This window comes from Lagenorhynchus albirostris, chromosome 6, assembly GCF_949774975.1.
Source record: "Lagenorhynchus albirostris chromosome 6, mLagAlb1.1, whole genome shotgun sequence".
Classification (NCBI taxonomy): Eukaryota; Metazoa; Chordata; class Mammalia; order Artiodactyla; family Delphinidae; genus Lagenorhynchus; species Lagenorhynchus albirostris.
This window is the reverse complement of record NC_083100.1, coordinates 106,497,287-106,516,368: the sequence shown is the minus strand read 5'-3', so window position 1 is coordinate 106,516,368 and position 19,082 is coordinate 106,497,287. Positions and strand designations below refer to the sequence as shown.

Here is a 19,082-nt window from a genome sequence, read left to right as displayed (position 1 = left end):
ACCACAGCCAAGAAACTTCTCAAAGGGCTGACTCAAACATCTAGTTTGACCATCATCATAAACCTTCAAACTAGAGATATAATAACATTTGATAAATGAGAAATGAAGGCTAAGAGGACTTCTACTTTTATGCTAGTTAGTTTGGAATTATCTACCTACTGAGGATGATCAGAAATGCTTGATAAAAAGTAAAAAACATCCTGAGAGCTTACAAGATTGTGAAACATTCTTAGAATAAGATCCAAGAGAAAATGGAAATTCAGAGAAATAAAACTGAGAAACATTTTTTCTAGGGGATTTTTTAACTGAGTAAAGGAAAGAAAATGCCTGAGACGGGTATCAGAGGTATCAACAGCCTTGTAGGACTTGGATGAAAAACTGTACATTGGGTTCTTAAAAGCTACATCCCCAAATTATGGTTTAATTGGAAGTAGTTCAGACTTAGTGGCTGTAAAGCAATTTCAAATCATTTCAAAACCTGGAGTTGAATGAACTGATTTAGATTGCCACTGTCTCCAGCACCTTGCAAGAGAAAAAGTAAATCCTCTTTTCTACAAAAGAATTGCTACAAATAGTTTTTCAACTAAATGCCTGATTCACGATGCAAAAATAAGGTACACAGAAAGGAGAGAAAATCAGCAGAAAAATAAAATAGAATAAATAAAACAAAATAAAATAACAAAGACACCAAAAAACATTCCAGAAAAAAAATTACCATGAAGACAACATGATTAACAAAGTTGACAACATTTACACATATAGAATGACATACCCCAAAACTGGTAAATAATCTTTTTTCATACCAAGCACACACAGAACATTTACCAAAAAATGACTATATACTGATTTTGTTGGAAGCCCCCAACACCACCTTCAGGTTTGAAAATTTACAAGGAGGACTCACAGAACTCAGTATATGGTTGTACTCATGGCTACGATTTATTACAGCAATAGATACTGTTCTGGGCTTAAAATCATGCCTCTCCCACCCTTTCCCGAATTCATATATGGATGTCCTAACCCCAAGTACCTCAGTATGGGACTGTATTTGGAGACAGAGCCTTTAAAAGGTGATTAAGTTAAAATGAGGCCATTAGAGTGGGTCTTAATCCAATATGACTGGTGTCTTTATAAGTGAAGATTGGGGCACCCAGATAGATGCCAGGGGCACATGAACAGAGAAACAACCATGTGAAGAGGCAGAAAATGGGTGGCCATCTGCAACCCAGGGAGAGAGGCCCCAGGAGGAACCAACCCTATCAACATGTCAATCCAGAACTTCTAGAATCCAGAACTTTGAGAAAGTACATTTCTGTTTTTTAAGCCACCCTGTCTGTGGTATTTTGTTACACAGCTCTGGTAAACAAATACAGATATCAAGAAAATCAGCAAAGGGAAAAGCCACATGTAGTAAAGTATCAAGGAAATCAGGCATAAGCTTCCAAAAGTCCTCTCCCAGTAGACACATAATTTCTCTAGCAGTGAGTTATGACAACATGTGTAAAACGCTCTCACTAGTCTCATTAAAGACTCGTTTATTGGGAGTTGGTTATGCATGCACCCTCTGGCTATCACGTATCAAAATTACAGACTCCAAGAAGGAAAGCAGGTGTTCAGCATAAAACATATTGTTGTACAAACAATTTAGGCACAGTGAACCACTCTTACTAGTTCTGGGGATGACTGGAACCCCCTTGAAACCTAAGTTAACAGACCCCAGCCTAGGGCCAGCCTTGCAAGCAGGCTTTACTAAGGAAAGCAGTTTCAGCCCTGTTATTTCAACTTTTTTCTGCACGGTCCTCCTCTTGCCCTCTGGTCAAGGCATATTTACAACAAAATTATTATCAGGAGAACCCATCAAATTGCAGTGTTATCTCAGTGATAACCTTTAGGGGTCATGAATTTATTCAGTTAAAACAAATCCCATTTACCATAAAAGTCTATCTTAGAAAACAAGTGCCGTCCTCCTTACCCTTTTTAACCTGGCCCACAGCATCAATTTAGTCACAGCAGCATTCTGGTCTGTAAGTTCAAGTCGACCTGAATGCCTTCCAGGAGTAAGGCAGTGTCTTGACAGGATACACACATAAAAAGTATAATCCCAGAGGGCACATGCAGGACATTATAATATAATAAAGAATTTATCGTTGTTAGGGACCCACAAACAGGATCTACATTAATTAGGCAGAGTATAAGTTAATAGCACCCTTGATGTGGCCTCCCACCCTGGGGCCTATTGCCCTAGGATTCTAAGTCCGGTCCACTTAACTCAGTTCAGTTCTTGGTTTCAAATGAACCGCCTGAGACAGGCAATTCCAAATAGTTTTGCTTGTCCCTGACACCAGTTCATCCTCATCGCAAATGTGAATGGCATCTGGAGGTGTTCTGCGTGGAAAGTGCTGAGGCCACCCCCTGCTGTCTCAGAGACAGGTGTGATCATAGGCCCAGCAGTAAGATTGATTCAAAATGCTCACAGCAGCTTGGAAAGTCAACACTTGGGGATTTTTCTCTTTGCTTCGGTAGGAGGAAAAAGCTTCCAGGGACAGTTTTGAAAAATAAAGATCATTAATCCCCTCTTCATTCCCCATGTCTGCCCAGGTACCAGGGTTTTGTTTTTACTCTGTTAGTAAAAAGTAAGTGTATCTCATTCAGCAATCATAACTTTATACTTTTTCAATTATCCCTACTGTTACCCAAATCATTCATATAGAAAAGTTGTATGCAAGAGAGTCCAAGCTTTTTCTCCAGTTAAAAAAAGACAAAATAAAACAAAAACAAACAAAAAACAAGTCTTGTATACAACTTAATCAGAAAGACACTTCATGTTTAGAAATTAGAACAAAATCCTGAGTTTTCAAAAATTTTTGAAATGAGTTTCTACACCCTCCATCCCTTTCATTCTGATCACTCACCTAGTGAGCAACCTACCAAACACAATTCCTTTTTCTGGAAATAGCTGCATTTAGTAATAAAATTGCTTACTGAGTTGCGGCACCAGGAGAAAGTTGAGGGAAGTAGGCTCAAGCTATCAGTTTATGACTGCAAGCTATAACTAATCAGAAAAGCCAAACACAGGTCAACAGCAGTGAACATTCCCCAGTGGGTCAAGAATCTCATCTGTCGGACGTGGGTGGAGGGTTCACCATCCCCATGATGTTTCCTCTTCCCAACTTTCAGCCTTTGGCAGAGATCACAAGTTAGGAATGCAATCAGTCTCAGAAATATAAAATTGGTCCAGAGCTCAGATAGTTCCATCAGAGAATAAGCCCTTTTCTGTGGGCATTTGTATATGACACAGATGGTTCAGTCAGCATCAAGGATATTTTCATAGTTTATGATCCCACAGAGGGAGATCCTAAACCTGCAGCAGTCTTGGAATCTGAGTTCTGTTTATTAGAGAAGTATGCCTGCCTCGTTTTAGTATAGCACATGCTGAGGCCAAAACAGCCCATAACAGGCAATATTAGGTTTTAGCTTGGAGTTAGATCCAGGTAATGAGTATCTGAATTCAGATTCTAAAAAATTCAGTGGCTTTTCGTTAGCAGCAGCAAAGCCGAAATTCAATAGGACCAGACAGCTGTATTCCAACTCCAAGTGACAAGCAAAGATTTCCTGAGCTTTTTTTGTCTTGTAAGTCTGAGTGTCCAAACTGATCCACTCAAAAATATGCACATTAGGCTAGAAAAGTATCTGCCTCTAAGGGTCAGATATCTTATTTTATAAGAGCTCATAAGCAATTAAAAACTGTTTTACAGTATCAAAATTGTATCTCCATCTGGAGATTGACTCTCTGTTCTTGTATCTCCCTTTATTCAGGGGCTCTAATAGTAGGCAAAAATCAGAATCAGAAACATCAGTTACAAAGCCATATTTTTAAAATACGTCAAGAACCTCAATTCCAACCAACTCACCCATGATAAAAAGCAAGGAATCTGTATCCTAAGAGCACATTTCTTTGCAGCTTTCCCTGATTGTGATGCTCCCTTTAGGATTTGTGAAATTACAAACATTTACAAAAATTTTATTATATATTCAGATGCAATAATCACAAAGTACAAAGCCAATTAAAAATCTCTTTATATGCTATTGTAAATTTATTATAACTTCTATCGGTAAATTTCAGATTTACAGGTTTAAGTTCACAGTTTCTGGGGGAGCTCCAGCTGCAATGCACAGCGGAGGCAGGAGGTCTGCAGCAGTTGAAGAAGCAGTTAGGATGAAGAAATGGCAAGAGTATTTTTCCTTTTATCCCCCGTCTGGTTTATCTAAAGCTTTGATCCAATTCTGGCAACTGATCTAATCTTCTTCTCCCACTTGGAGGAGAGAAAATATAAACTTTTAACATTTCTGGGCTATCTAAAGATCACATTTGGGAACGTTTGGTCTCTTTGTTTCTCCTTCCACTGGGAAGAGAGACAACAACCAAAGACATTACCGGACTGCATTCTTTTCTCCTCACTGTAGTTGGATTACCAAAAATAGCTAGAGAATCCAGCAAGCTGATTCTCCTGGAGTAGATAAATCATTTTTAAATTCCATGTGTAACTTTTACCTTTCACAATAGACAGCAATTCAGCTGCTCTTTCATACCATGGCTAACTTATAGACACCCAACAAGTGGAGGTTTATCCTTCTCCACCCTTTGAACTTGCTTTTTCCCAAACAATGTTTTTGCCATATTTCAGTGGGTCAAGGTCACGCTAGCATATCCCACTTCTAACACCAACTATGTCAGGGCAGGACTCACAGGAATCAGTATGGTCTTACTCATGACTATGATTTACTACAGCAAAAGGATACAAAGCAAAATTAACAAAGGGAAAAATGTGAAGAAGTGAAGTCACGAGGAAACCAGGTTCATGCTTTTCTCAGTCCTCTCAGTTACATCAAGTACTATTACTGTTAATTTCTTTTTCTACAGTATTTAATTAATCCAAGCTTACTCCTTTTACTATAGACATTGTACCTTTTATGCTTGGAGTTGTTCATTTCTATTTTTGTTTCTGTTTTCATGTCTGCGCATTTTTACTTTTATCTGTGTCCAAAACTCTATTGCACAAATCTGCTCATTTCTATACCTCTGGTGCCTTCCACTTAATATATACCTAATAGATTAATAAATATTTTACTGAATAACAAGTTATAGCTGTCCTGTATGTTTCCCTTCAAGTGGGATCAGATATTTGAATATCTCCTTTTCCTGGAAACAGGCTATCTTCATAAGAAAGTGAAGAAGAAATATCTTCTAGCCTCAGCATCACATCACCACCATTTTAAAGATGTTGTCTTTATGCTTACTTCATGATGATTACTACACGTACCTGCACTACCAAGAGCCTGTTTGATCATAGGGCTAAGCTTCCTGCACCTGGAGAAGGCTTTGTTCTTTAACAATTTCATGCCCGTTGTGAGTAACTCACTTATTTCTCTTGACTTCTTGGCATCTCCTGTTTTGTACTTGTATCACTGACTCCACAAACGTAAAATAAAAACAAGAAAACATTTATTCTCAGAAATATTCAGAATATTGCTATCTTATTTTTAAACTGTACGTTTGAGTACACACTAGTGCAGCTATTCTTATTAAAAAAAACCTGGCTAAAGAAGTAGATCTGGGAAGAGAAGCTTGGAAACAAGAAGGGCATTTCTGGGTTGTATAAGAAGTCATCACAGAGAAAGAGTAATTTTTATGTTTGTTTTCATACAAAACGAGATAAAATTTAGTATATAATATATCATTCCTCAACTCAAAGCCAAGGTTATGAAGAGGTGAGAAGTCATGGGGTTATAGGTATTGCAGGAAAAGGAATTTTCCTTGCTTTTTCTTTTACATAGAACATACACTTTTTTGACCCTTTGTAACAGTGTATTACCCAAGGAGATTACCACACATCTCTCTTGCCAACCTTGTTGTAGTGCTCTGAATAAACAGAGTACACTCTTCTCTGTATGCCTGGGAATTTCTTTGGGCTTTGTAGCCATTATCTTGCTACCAGTGAAGGGGTGGCCCCTTCACATAAAATTCTTGCCTTAAATTCTTCTTTCATTTTAGTTTTTCTCTTAGAACTTAATCCTTCTAAGCATCAAGAAGATTAGAGATTGCTACTCTTACTTTTTTTTTTTTTCCTAGTAGGGAGGAAAAGGAACTAACATTGATGTCTTTTGTCGAAGGCTCATCTCAGGATGATTCTTCAGTAGTTCTACATGTTACCTCCTGTCAAATCTGCTCTGAATAGCCTCATATCCACCCACACCCAACTTATCTTACAAGTGAGTCTGGAAGAACAACTAAAACTATGCATATGAAACTTCATAAACTACAAAGATTAATTGAATTAAATGATTGATTTTTGATTTTTGCATATGTGATTGTAGTATCTGAATACTGTTGATAAGTTTTTTAAAGCAAAAATATTCTTACAAAAACATTAGAAAATCTAGAAGGTTGTCACTATTCAGGAAGAAAAAAACTACAAGTAATTTATTTAAAACAAAATTTAGTGCATAAAGGAACCAACTGAAAATGACATCAAGAACTTATTCCATTTTCAGAGGAAGCAAACATTTTGCGTTAATATAGAAATACTTATTGCATAGTCCCACCAAAATCCCCAAATCTAGAGGGGTAAAGAAAGCATGGCAAGTCCATAGGATCTATTATTGGCTGAACTGTATCCCCTTGATATTCATATGCTGAAGCTTTCACCCCCAATGTGATTATATTTGGAGATGGGGCCTTTAAGGGGTTAAGATTAAATGAGGTCATATGAGTGGGACCGTAATCTGATAAGACTTGTGTTCTTATAAAAAGAGGAAAATACACCAGAAGTATATGGGCACAGAAAAAAGACCATGTGAAGACACAGCAAGAAGGTGGCTGTCTGTAAGCTAAGGAGAGGAACTTCAGTAGATATCAATCCTACTGGCACCTTGATCTTGAACTTCCAGCCCCAGAATTATGAGAAAATAAATTTCTGTTATTTAAACCATTCTGTCTGTGGTACTTTCTTCTAGCAGCCCTAGCAAACTAGTACAGGGTCCATAGGAACTACCTCACTTAGATTTATCTTCAAATTCATGATTTTAACTGATTTTAATTTTAAAGCAAGTGCTTTCAGAGGTTTCTCTCTGTCCAAGTCTGACTTCTTTATATGGAACATATAAAAATGAACAATTAGTTCAGCAGCTTCACCAGAAATAGAGAATACTCAGTCATGTCAATGGAACTCTCTCCACATTTCTCAGATGTTAGCTCTCTTAAGAAGTAATATAGCTTAAATTCATTGATCCTTCATTATAAACCCTGGCTTAGTATGAAGAACAGGCTGTTAGGTAGAAGCTACTAAGACGTTTTGTGGGGCAAGGCAGATATCATGGGTACTTGATTTTTGAGTTTATAAGGATAAATAAATAATAGAAGATATCAAGAAATATAGTTGGAAATTGAAACACTGCATAATCTATAATCTTGCACATTCTTATGTATGCATAAGAATAAATACACAAATAGATGGAATGAAATAGAAGATTCATAAAAAGTTATTTAAATTCATCCAAGAATAAATAAATTTGAGTAGAAAAAAATTTTAAGGGTATATGCTTTCATACTCAGAACCCTTTTCCTGGAGATCACATCCAACCCGTCAGCTTCAAAAAATATATGTCTATGCTCACAATGTTCAAGTCTCTATATCAAGCCTAGACTAGCCTTTTCAAACCCGTGTTTTCCTCAGTAAATTATTTTACAAAAATTATGAGCTAATATTTAAAAACACAAAGATCTTTATCTTACATGGCACATAAAAATAATGTTAGATGTATAAAAGAGTTGAACATAAGAAATAAAATGGGAAAAATAGGAAAAAAGAAACTAAGCTGTGGAGATAAATCACGTGTGTTATGAATTACAGGTGAATTTGTCACCTCGGTAATGTGGACACTGGTGATTTATTTTTTTTTTGCGGTATGCGGGCCTCTCACAGTTGTGGCCTCTCCCGTTGCGGAGCACAGGCTCCGGACGCGCAGGCTCAGCGGCTATGTCTCACGGGCCCAGCCTCTCCGCGGCATGTGGGATCTTCCTGGACCGGGGCACGAACCCGTGTCCTCTGCATTGGCAGGCAGACCCTCAATCATTGCGCCACCAGGGAAGCCCCACAGGTGATTTTTTACTTACTGTTCTCAGAAGTTTGATACAGTCTCTCACTTTAGGATTAGTGATTAGCTAAAAGCAAATAGTGGAAGGGCCATGGAAATATAAGATAAAAAATATAATTAAAAATGAAAGAAGCTCTTTGAGGAAGACTCTGTCACCGCTGCAGAGGAGCCTTGGGTCACACGCATCTGCTCCTGACTCACCGCTCTTCACTTTTGCTGAGGAACAAGTCGGTCAGGAAGATGTGCTACAGCCATGGCTTTTAAAGAGAGCCGAACATGTCTCTTTTTGAATTATGGTTTTCTCAGGGTATATGCCCAGCAGTGGGATTGCTGGATCATATGGTAGCTCTATTTTTAGTTTTTTAAGGAACTTCCATACTGTTCTCCATAATGGTTGTATCAATTTACATTCCCACCAACAGTGCAGGAGGGTTCCCTTTTCTCCACATCCTCTCCAGAATTTATTGTTTATAGAGTTGTTGTTGTTGTTGTTTTAACATCTTTATTGGAGTAAATTTGCTTTACAATGGTGTGATAGTTTCTGCTTTATAACAAAATGAATCAGTTATACATATACATATATCCCCATATCTCCTCCCTCTTGCTTCTCCCTCCCTCCCACCCTCCCTCTCCCACCCCTCTAGGTGGTCACAAAGCACCGAGCTGATCTCCCTGTGCTATGCAGCTGCTTCCCACTAGCTATCTATTTTACGTTTGGTAGTGTATATATGTCCATGCCACTCTCTCACTTCATCCCAGCTTACCCTTCCCCCTCCCCGTATCCTCAAGTTCATTCCCTAATAGGTCTGCATCTTTACTCCCTTCTTGCCCCTAGGTTCTTCTGACCATTTTTTTTTTTAGATTCCATATATATGTGTCAGCATACGGTATTTGTTTTTCTCTTTCTGACTTACTTCACTCTGTATGACAGTTTCTAGGTCCATCCACCTCACTACAAATAACTCATTTCATTCCTTTTTATGGCTGAGTAATATTCCATTGTATATATGTGCCACATCTTCTTTACCCCTTCATCTGTTGATAGACACTTCTGTTGCTTCCATGTCCTGGCTATTGTAAATAGAGCTGCAATGAACATTGTGGTACATGACTCTTTTTGAATTATGGTTTTCTCAGGGTATATGCCCAGTAGTGTGTTTGCTGGGTCCTATGGTAGTTCTATTTTTAGTTTTTTAAGGAACGTCCATACTGTTCTCCATAGTGGCTGTATCAATTTACATTCCCACCAACAGTGCAGAAGATTCCTTTTTCTCCACACCCTCTCCAGCATTTATTGTTTCTAGATTTTTTGATGATGGCCATTCTGACTGGTGTGAGGTGATACCTCATTGTAGTTTTGATTTGCATTTCTCTAATGTTTAGTGATGTAGAGCATCTTTTCATGTGCCTCTTGGCCATCTGTAAGTCATCTTTGGAGAAATGTCTATTAGGTCTTCTGCTCATTTTTCAATCAGATTCATTGCAGCACTATTTACAATAGCCAGGACATGGAAGCCACCTAAATGTCCATCGACAGATGAATGGATAAAAAAGATGTGGCACATATATACGATGGAATATTACTCAGCCATGAAAAGAAATAAAATTGAGTTATCTGTAGTGAGGTGGATGGACCTAGAGTCTGTCATACAGACTGAAGTAAGTCAGAAAGAGAAAAATAAATACCGTATGCTAATGCATATATATGGAATCTAAAAAAAAAAAAAATGGTACTGATGAACCTAATGGCAGGACGGGAGTAAAGATGTAGACATAGACAATGGACTTGCAGACACAGTGGGGAAGCTGGGACGAAGTGAGTGTAGTAGCGACATATACACTACCAAGTGTAAAATAGATAGCTAGTGGGAAGCAGCTGCATAGCACAGGGAGATCATCTCAGTGTTTTTTGACAACCTAGAGGGGTGGGATTGGGGGGTGGGAGGGAAGCTTAAGAGGGAAGCAATTATACTCCAAAAAAATAAAACAAAATTATACTCCAGAAAAATAAAATAAAACAATAAAGATAGCAGAAAGAATCCCATGGAGACACAGGTGGTGATTCACCAGATTAGAATCACCCTCACCAGCCGCAACATGAAGTCTTTGGAGAGGGTATGTGCTGATCTGTTCATTGGTGCGAAGGAAAAGAATCTCAAAGTGAAAGGACCGGTTCAGATCCCTACCAAAACTCTGAGAATAACAAGGAAACTACAAGGAAAACTCCTTGCGGTGAAGGTTCTAAGACTTGGGATCATTTTCAGATGAGGATCCACAAGCGACTCATTGACCTGCACATCCTTCTGAGATTGTCAAGCAGATCACTTCCATCAGTATTGAGCCAGGAATCGAGGTTGAAGTCACCATTGCAGATACTTAAATCAACATTTTTAATAAATTGATAATCAGTTGTTAAATTTCATTGACTTTTATTCATAATACTGACAGGTCTTAGGAATAGAGTTGTGCTATGGAATTCATTCCACCTTTTAAGCAGAATAATTAAAATTAGATGGATAGGGCTTCCCTGGTGGCACAGTGGTTGAGAGTCTGCCTGCCGATGCAGGGGACACGAGTTCGTGCCCTGGGTCCGGGAAGATCCCACATGCTGCGGAGCGGCTGGGCCCATGAGCCATGGCCGCTGAGCCTGTGCGTCCGGAGCTTGTGCTCCGCAACGGGAGAGGCCACAACAGTAAGAGACCTGCATACCACAAAAAAAAAAAAAAAAAAATAGATGGATAACCAAAAAAAGAAAGAAAGAAAGAAAAATATTAGGATATTAGGGACTTCCCTGGCTGTCCAGTGGTTATGACTCCACCTTCCAATGCAGGGGGTGTGGGTTTGATTCCTGGGTGGGGAGCTAAGATCCCACCTGCCTTGTGGCCAAAAATACAAAACATAAAACAGAAGCATTATTGTAACAAACTCAGTAAAGACTTTAAAAATTGTCCACATCAAAAAAATCTTTTAAAAATATTGGATTCATTCAAACAAATAACCAGTATCAAACAATTCATTAATCAGTATTTATCATATACTCACTCCATACCATTACACTGGTAATGACGTATTGAATAAGACAGGCAATGGACCTGTTGTAATTGAGTTTACATTTTTAGGGTGAGGATAAGCAAAATGTGAAGGATGAAATTTATGAGTATAAACATCAAAAAAGAAGGTAATTTGGAAAAAAAAGTAACATATCTGAAAAAGTAGCACATTAAGCTATTCTTAACATTCTCATTATAGTGTGAATTAGATCTTTTAAATATTTTATTATTAAAACACAGCTTTGGGCTTCCCTGGTGGCACAGTGGTTGAGGGTTCGCCTGACGATGCAGGGGACGCAGGTTCGTGCCCCGGTCTGGGAGCATCCCACGTGCCGCGGAGCAGCTGGGCCCGTGAGCCATGGCCGCTGGGCCTGCGCGTCCGGAGCCTGTGCTCGGCAACGGGAGAGGCCACAGCAATGAGAGGCCCACGTACCGCAAAAAAAAAAAAAAAAAAAAAAAAAAAAAAAAACCCCACAGCTTTTGGGGAGGTTATAAGAGAGAGGAGAGATGTAGGTGTCTTGAGAACCAATGGTATTACTGAAAACTATGAAAGTCCAGATGGACAGAGAGGGTTTAAGGGGGAAGAGTTAAAACAATTTCTCTTATTCCACAAATAGGCCTTTGGAGAAAAGGCCTAGGTTTGGGATGACAAGAACTTAGATTTTATCCATAAAATGTCACTCTAGCTGTATAACTTGGGGAACTTTCTTGGTTCTGCAGGCCTCATTTAAACAAACAAACAAAAAGTTGATTCTCCTACCAATCACATTTTCTGTAGGCACTGAATTAACATATAGAGAGCTTCCTACAGATATACGTCCTAAGGTCACAGAGTAGTTAATGAGTTATTTTCCAATTAGATAAATGCTGGCTGCTACAATGACTATTATGCCTTCACAGGGTTGTTATGATTTGATGTGATAGAATTCATATGAAGTGGCACAATAGAAGACAGTTTATATTTTTATATCTCACTAACTGCTCATTTTATGCAACTGTATAATTCCTTTAACTTCAAGTATATAAAGAAGCTGACTGTACTGTCTTCTTTTCCTTCTTGTTTCCATACTGGAGAGGGGAATTTCTCATCATCCAGTTGTGTAATAAATAATGTCATGCTGTTTCTGCTTCTAGGAGGTTTCCTAAGTATCCATCAGCTGCAGAACAAAGATGGAAAGGGAGAGAGATAGGGAGTTAGAGAGTGAGAGAACACAGCATGATACCAGAAGGGAATTACCCATGAAACTATGGGCCTTACTAGGTTATGAAAATCCAGGGTATTGGGACTTCCCTGGTGGTCCAGTGGTTAAGAACCCGCCTTGCAGTGCAGGGTGATGCAGGTTCGATTCCCTGGTCGTGGAACTAAGATCCCACATGCCGCGGGGCAACTAAGCCTGTGTGCTCTGGAGCCCATGCACCACAACTACAGAAGCCCCACATGCCACAACTAGGACCTGATGTGGCCAAAAATAAAACAAATAAATATTTAAAAATAACCCAGGTTATCAAATGACAGGTCCCAAAGATAATTTGGATATGTCTGGAAGAAGGGTAGTTTGATAACATTGGGAATTTGTGTTGATAATTACACTTTTAAGTAAATAAATAATACTGATGCACTCTTTGCAGAGTTTCTTAGGTAGCCAGCTTCCCTAGTACCTTCCAGCACTGTTTAAAGTAACCAACCAGCTAACTAACAGCCTTTGTGGCTGCAAACAGATAGGTAAGAGAGAGAAAGGAATTAGAGTGGTGGTACTGCCAACTGAAGTTGGGTGATCAATAAGAAGATAGCTGCCATAATTGTAACATAAACCAATAGAGGAGAGCACAAAATAAAATTTGACTTATAGAGCATATTTATAAAATAAGATGTATTCAACTATGGAATACATTGCCAAGTACTGTGGTATTGTACTACACTCTATTAAGAAAAATGGGAACGACAAAGAGACATGGTTCCTTGCTCTTAAGGAAGAAACTTTATTTGAGGCAGCAATAGCTATCAAGGTAAATTTAAATGGCTTGAGTACAACTTCAAGGGAACATGTTCTAGAACATCTTGGAATAATTCAGAACCTACTTAGGTACACCTAAGTTATGTGGGAATAAAATCAAGGGTGTTCATCTAAGTCAGGATGAATCCAGAACTTTTTCTTTGAGGTCTACTAAGATGGGTCCTGAAGAAAGTTTAGGATATAAGTGGACTGATTTAAGTCTACACAGTATCTTCTCCTTGGAGTGTTCAACAATAACTTTTAAATGGGTGAAAAATGGGGAAGTTTCCTGACTAAAAGTAAGAATATGGTCTTATGTGTCTAGATAACATTTTTTGTTGTTGTTTTGTTGTTGTTGTTGTTTCTACTGTGACTTATGGGCGAGTGGCAATAAATAGAATTCTGGCTACTTTCAAGCCATAATGGATCTTGAATACAAGGCTGATGATTTTCATGCTGATCCCTCTATAAGGAAACATAATTATGAAAATAATGATGTTTTAAAAAGAAAAAAAGAATAGTTTAAGACACCATAACAAGAGGTTCTAGGCTATGACAGCAACTCCACGGACAGTTATAGAACAATTACTTCTGAACATTTCATCATTCTCCCTTCAACCTCCAAGTGAAAAAAGAAAAAAATTAGAAAGCTTATCCCATTTATCAAGGAAACTTTATTGTCACCTTAGGCCAAAGTAATTTTATCTTCCTCAGAACACTGTAACACAATAAGCTGATTGCCTTCGAAGTACTTTTCTTACACATATCAATTTAAACTGAATTCAGGAAAAAATTCCAAGGAATTCACCTTCAAACCTAAAAATAAATTATATGTATAAGTATATACATATACATGTAACTATATCACATACAGTTATATGTAATATATATATATACTCATATACAATTTTATGTAATAAATTTAATCATATATGTAAAATTTGGGCAGAGGTGCAGGAAGTATGGGCAGGTAAGCATCAGGCATATTGCAAATGAATATTATTGTTCTTGACGTAGTCATAATTTGAAGGATTTTAGTGAAAATAATCCAAGTTTTAATAGCTTGTTATGGGTATTGTTTGATTTTATCTAAATCCTTACATAAGGCTCACATGTCAGATACAATAGTTCTGACGAATAGAATTTAGAGTTGCACTGCCATACATAAACTACCTCTCTTTGAACACTTATCTTACTTCACATTATCTTTATGTGTATAATATTGTCAACCAATACAGTATCCGTGTCTCTAAGAGATATTTATATTCCCATTCCCTTTAAATGTACTCAGCTGAGACACAAGGCAGGCTAGAAGATGCCCCAGACTGAGGAAACTGCTTAGATCCAATACACACACAGAAGCAGAGGTCATCCCCTCGGTCATTAAAAATATTGTCATTTGTTCCCTGGGGAAATTTAAACCTGTAAAGACATGTTACAATTGGGAAAATGCCAGTCTGTGCTCTATGTCCTTCCTTCCCTACTCCTCACATTTTCACTCTAATATGGGATTGGAAAGTTCAATGCACATCCATTAACACCTTGAAAAGCCTTTTTCTTTTCCTTCTCCCATTCTCTAAACATTATAGTCATAAATTATTGTCCTGAATTTGTTCTTCTATGAAAATTTTTAATTAATTTTCTTTACCTTGCAAGTTCTTCTGTTTATATGCCCTTGGGAGAGTTTAATAAATCTCTCTCTACTATTCCTTGAATTAAATTGATCCCGGAGTACTGTTTAGGAGGTTATATTTATTCTTCACCGTTTTTCACGTTGAGCCTCTAATATAAAGTGTTCATAGGATCTCCTCTCTAGCATATCTAATTCTCTGAGCCTTTTGATCCCTGTGTCCACTATCTGTCACAGTGGTTAGGGCAATTCTGGTTTCCACTTGTTGGTTCTATTTCCAAGGGTCTTTTCCGGAGGGTAAAATCCTATAAAATGGAAGACGGATCCGCTATGAACAATCTCAACTTTATCCAATTTCATGTTTAAGCCCCTTGATCTAGAAGTCTCAGAATCCATTCATATAAATACACTCCCAATTCTTGCTTGTACTTAATGGCTAGTTCTGCAGGTCATTTAGTGTACAGTATTCTTCCTCCTTTCAAGGTCCAGCACTTATTTGACTCTATTATGTTGTTTTAATGACGTAATGGCCAAAAAGTAATTGAGAGCAGATCAATAGAGGTTTTTAATCATCTTCCAGTATGGGGGTAGAACTGGCCTTCAATAGGGAGGAGCAGGACAATAGTAAATGTCATGGGAACTCAAGATTTTTAAATGCATCACCCCAGATGTCACTAAATTCGAATCTTAGAGTTTCCTTCCTTCCCAATCAGAATCTTGACTTTGGGGTGGGAGACCTGCTTTGCTAATTGTATCTATAGTATTCATTGTTCCCATGAACATCCATCCAGTTACATGGCCTTATAATTTCTGTTTTCTCTGTTAATCATAAGTATCTAAAGCATTGTACACCAGTGCATTTCCCTTTCACTGGTATACAACCCAGAACAGGAGAAAATTTGATAAGGCCATGAGACATAATTTTATATTTGGGAATTTGGGGGATTGGTATAACTATGCTTATCTCAGTTCTGCAGAACCATTGATGCTATGTCTCCCTGGAAAAAGAAACCTGGAACTAAGATTTTTGTTCTTACCTAAAATGCTTCAAGTCCTCAATTATCTTCAGTAGCCTGATAGTCATATGATTAGGTGAACGTGTATTCCCTTATATCACTGCTAAGTTTTACTTCAACAGAAACCTTTTGAAAACCTTTGGATATGAACATTTTCGTACATAGAAATCTGCTGAGACTAGTTATGCATTTAGCTTAATGATTCCTATTATCATTTAATTAAATGGGATTTAAAAATGGGGCAAGTACAACAAACTGGAGACTAAACCAGTTTATTGTTTGTATTATCCTAGAAAATTCTTTTTAATATTTTCTAATGATTAAACTCAAGTTAAATTGTAAAGTGGAAGACATTTGTCGCTAGCTTTTTTCTGTCTAGCTTTAAGAATTGTCCCTACTCCTTGGATGATTCCACGTCCTCAGATTTCTATATTTTGGTGCATGGAATGATACTATTAATGTATTCTTAGTGACAAAAAGTAATGGTAACCTTCTGGATTTCTTTTTGTTTATTTTTTTCAAAACAATAATTTAAGAAAAAAAGAAAAACCAACAATAACCAAAAACAAACAAAAATACTTTTTTTATTGGTCAGCTATTGCTATATAATAAAGCACCGGAAACCTCAGTGACATACATTCTAACAGGCAGGCCTCAGTGTGGGCTTCCAGGGAAGAAGGTGGAGAACAAGAAACAATATACATAGTATATTACCTTACTGATAAGTTGAGATATCAACTGGACAAACAAATTACATTTACCTTTTAAGACATTTGAGAAAGTCAAAAGAATAAAAGTTATTTATTTATTTAAAGTATTTATTTAATGTCTTTATGTCATGTACCAGGCATTGTGCTCAATCCCGGAAATGCAAAGTTGAGTAAAGGAGACACATTATCTTCCTTCAGGAAGCATACATTATGATGAGTACAAGAATGAATGTTCAAACTAAAAACTTGGATTCTCACTCCGCAAACGTTTTTACCTGTGGCTAAATTTAAATTGGTGTAAATTTACATAAGTAAATTGTCATTTACTTATGTAAAATAAGTGAAAAAGAGATTTTAAAAAAATTAACTCTTTTTTAATTTAATTTTAGTTTTTGTAACTCGTAAATTTATAAGATTATAAAACCCAGAATTAATCTTATCCTGTCCCTTACTTGCTTGTCATTTTGAGCAATTCACTTACTTTACCCTAGTCAGTTTTCTTATATGTAATGTAAGTGTGATCGGTAATCTTGATTCTCCCAGCTGAAAATATTCTCTCATTCTTCCTTGGTGCAATTTATAGATTAACCTCTTAAATTTCTGCCCTTACCATTTTCTCTATTTCTTGCATCAGCATCGGGTTAAAAGAAAGGCAGAAAAGTAATAAGATTTCCTATTTGTTTTGGTCATTTTTAAACTCCAGTGTTTATCACCAGCTTATTTGTCTGTTCAAGTTTACCATTGTTGAAATTCCACAGTGCTCTGTTAATTTCTTCAGTAGGATTTTATCTGCTTTGCAGAGGTAGATTAAATATGGCTACAAATTCTGTCATGCTCCCCACATTGGGCATGGAGTTTATTTCCCTTTCTCTTAGGTCTAGATTAGCCCAATGACTGCCTAACCAGTAGAAAACAGTAGAAGTAATGGTATGCAATTTCTGGTAACTCTTTAAAAGGACTTGTAAAATCTGTTACATTCTTTTCGGAAAGCTGCGTCTTGTGATACCACCTCTCAGAACCCTGCCATGCTCTGAGAAGCACAAGCCACGTGAAGAAACCATAATGAGAGCCCCAGATAAGATCAGGGTCAACAACCCTGGCTAAGCACTCAGTTGACCACCAGCAGGAAATGCCAGCCATGCGAATGAGTCATCTTGGTTGTCCAGCTCATCAAATGCTCAGGTGACTCTAGCTTCAGTTGGTATCCAATTCCAGCTACATAAAGAACACTGTTACTGTGTCCAAGCTCGTACTGCTTACCACATGACAGGCCAGTACATGGAGAGATGAGTTGTTGGGGCAAGCTGACAGACTGAGAAGATGATGGACTTCTGTCCCAAAGAACCATATTACCTGAGTTAGAATTCAGGCTTCCTTTATACTAAAAAGGGAAGGAGTAAAGTCAAACATTTCCTGGTTCTGGTCAGCCTCCAGAGGGGATATGTTAATTTCTTCCCTCTTGTAGCCATTCACAGGTGGGTCAGGTCAAGATGTTTCCTATGATCTGAGCAAAGTTATTTTAGCTTAATGCTCATTACCTGAGATGCAAGGTTCCCAGAGATGGGCCACTATGAATAGTTTAAGCTTATAGACAGCATTCCTTTAGTGATTAACCTGTAGTATAATACAAAGTTTCTTCCCTATTACACTACCTAGTCAGTCCTATCAACCCCCAGAAATGTGAAGGATAATAGTAATTTATTGATTTAAGCTATTACATTTTGGAGGTGTTTTATTATGCTATAATGCACAACAGCATCTTTGGAGCTACTTGTTTTCATGTGTGAATTCCCAAGGCCCCATGTTTAATTTTCTATTCACAATTTTGTATTTTTTTCTGTAAGGAGTTTTCCTCCAATTGCATAAGCTTCCATCAGATACACGGGATGTTCCCAGCTTCCTTGCTTTCTGTAAAGTTTCTTCTTGGTTCTGTAACCTCTCTTTAGCTAGTGACCTCTAAGTTACTTAGTAACTTGGAAGTTACTAAGTTACTTCCAAGGTCTGCAAACTTGGGTTCAAGTTAGCCCTCTTTAGAGAAAATATATCCCCATATGTTTGTGAAAAGAACAGCTTATAGCAGCTTATAAAAGAAATGCATGGATGTCATCTAGCACATGGCCTTGTTTGGGGGTTACGGTCTGTACTCAGTAAACATTTGCTTTTCTGCTCTCAACTCTGTCTTCAGTGTTAGTCCTATTGATGACTGCCTTGCAGAGTGACACTGATGACTTCAATTGACACACTCACCCCATCTCTGCCCCACAGTGGATCCAGGTCACTGAGAACATAAAATCTTCACTTGGTGTTAGTTCCCAGGGCTCATTAGACTTAAGTCTTCTAAGCACCAGAATTTGATTACTATGTGAAAGACTAAATCCCTGGTGGTTGTTTTTAAAAGATATTGCTTACAACAATGGTGTGTTTAATTAACACAATTTATATCAAGTCACACAGACACTTTTACATACTCTCACACTATAGCATATTTACCCAAAATAGACAACCTAATTACTTGAGAAAATTGGCTG

At 37.6% G+C, this 19,082-nt stretch overlaps 1 pseudogene; it reads left to right on the top strand.

Annotated features, from left to right (window-relative positions):
- Positions 1–727: 727 nt before the first annotated feature.
- LOC132521553 (small ribosomal subunit protein uS10-like) lies at positions 728–10,534 on the top strand (annotated as a pseudogene).
- Positions 10,535–19,082: the final 8,548 nt, after the last annotated feature.